A 2,244-nucleotide genomic window follows, 5' to 3' on the forward strand; every position below is an offset into this window, starting at 1 on the left:
ACAAAACAAGTACAACTTTATCAATTAAGTTTCCATTGTTTGACCTGACCTGTGGTGGTGCAGTGGATAAAGCGACGACCTGGAAATGCTGAGGTCGCCGGTTTGAAACCCTGGGCTTGCCTGGTCAAGGCACATATGGGAGTTGATGCTTCCAGCTCCTCCCTCCTTCTCTCTCTCTGTCTCTCCTCTCTCTCTCTCTCTCTGTCTGTCTCTCCCTGTCCTCTCTAAAATGAATACATAAAAATAAAAAAAATTAAAAAAAAGTTTCCATTGTTTAATAGTTGTGAATGGTTGAAATGAAAAAGCAAATGACTGGGATAAATAAAAACATATCTATCTACTTATCTATTATCTATTTATGTCTACTTACCTACATATCAATCTAATATAATTATAGGAAAAGCTCACACACTTCTTAGTAAACTTATGTAAAAGATACATTTTATGATTATTAATTATGACTTGTGACTTTGTATTAGTAAGCATTCTACAAAAAAACAGAACCAAGTAGATTTATCGATCTACCTATCTGTATCTATAGCCATCTATCTATATCTATATATGTACATATAGAGAGAGAGAGAAAGAGAGAGATTTATTTGATTCTCATGATTGTGGAGGTGCAAATTCAAAATCTGCATATCAACAGGCTGGTGACTCAGGGCGGAATTTTCAGTTTGAGTCTAAAGGTAGTCTCCTGGCAGAATTCCTTCTTCTCTGAGAGAAGTCAGTCTTTGTTCCACTAAATTTTTCAACTGATTGGATGAGGCCCAATCACATTATAAAAGTTAATCATTTTAGTCAAAGTCCACTGATTTAAATGTTTGTATCATCTATGAACCACCTTTACAGAAACATCCAGACTAAAGGTTGACCAAATTTGGACATCATGGCCCAGCTAAATTGATTGATATGTCAAATTAGCCATCACAGATTCACTTCATCAAACATACAAACTTGCAACAAGTAACTTTGCCTTCTCATAATTGCACTTCTTCAGAGATTACCTTCTCCCCTAGTGAGCAGAACTAAGGAACTAATATAATTAACATTTTTTACAAGCTGATTTCAATAAGTTTTAAGAAAAAATATTGATGCTGGACTTGTCATTGACTTCTCTTGGTTTTCTTCTAATGGGATATTAATAACTTCCCATCTCCTCTGGGGTTTGGTTTAGTTTGAATTTGGGAATCCAATGGAAAGTGGTTATGCGGGAGGAACTAAATCATTCTTTAGGAGCCTTAGCGGGGTTGTGTTTCACAGTGGGAGTTCAAGACTGGATACATGACTAGGTTAGGCCAATCATGGCTAACGTGTTCCATGACAGAAGGTTCTTTTACTTCCCTGTAGGCAAGAATAAGGATGTGGCTAGCTCAGAACCCTGCTGACAGCTACATGGGTACCATAGGGGGAGAATTAGCCTATAAAAAGCACTGGCACAGGCAGAAGAACCAATAAAAGAAGAGAGAGAAACAGAATTTGTTCTATTGTTTGAGTCCTTGAAAAAAAAAAGAGTCTTAAAATTAAATCTAGCACTGGATATTTATTTAGCCAATAATTCCTCTTGCTTTTAAAATGTCATTTTCTGACTAAATTTTCTGTTAAAGTAAAAGCAACCTAGCTGACATATCTCTGTCTCTAAATAACACTAGCTTTGGTATAATTCTGGGTGACTTTTTATTGTGTCTATAATCAACACCCTGAGGACATCTAGGGTTTTTAAAATAGGAATTAAAGAATATGAAAGTATCAGAAACTGTCACATGTACATAACATATGTCAGTATTAATAAAAATTCAATTTCAATAAAACCATGGTTCAATTTTTAAATAAAGTAATTAAAAACTAATTTGAATTTCAGTTCATTCTGAGAGGTCCTACTGGGAAGTTAAAACATGCTTCCTGGCCCTGGCCAGTTGGCTCAGTGGTAGAGTGTCAGCCTGTCATGCAGGAGTCCTGGGTTCGATTCCTGGCCAGGGCACCCAGGAGAAGAGCCCATCTGCTTCTCCACCCCTCCCCCTCTCCTTCTTCTCTGTCTCTCTCTTCCCCTCCCGCAGCCAAGGCTCCATTGGAGCAAAGTTGGCCCAGGCGTTGAGGATGGCTCTGTGGCCTCTGCCTCAGGCACTAGAATGGCTCTGGTTGCAACAGAGCAATTCCCCAGATGGGCAGAGCATCACCCCCTGGTGGGTGTGCCAGGTGGATCCTGGTTGGGAGCATGCGGGAGTGTGTCTGACTGCCTCCCCA

At 39.0% G+C, this 2,244-nt stretch overlaps 1 non-coding gene across 1 annotated transcript; it reads left to right on the top strand.

Moving 5' to 3' along the window:
- Window positions 1-1,905: 1,905 nt before the first annotated feature.
- TRNAD-GUC (transfer RNA aspartic acid (anticodon GUC)) lies at window positions 1,906-1,981 on the top strand. The gene has a single exon. It is a non-coding gene; the product is annotated as a tRNA-Asp (tRNA).
- The last annotated feature ends 263 nt before the right edge of the window (window positions 1,982-2,244 follow it).

This window comes from Saccopteryx leptura, chromosome 7 (assembly GCF_036850995.1).
Source record: "Saccopteryx leptura isolate mSacLep1 chromosome 7, mSacLep1_pri_phased_curated, whole genome shotgun sequence".
Taxonomy (NCBI): Eukaryota; Metazoa; Chordata; class Mammalia; order Chiroptera; family Emballonuridae; genus Saccopteryx; species Saccopteryx leptura.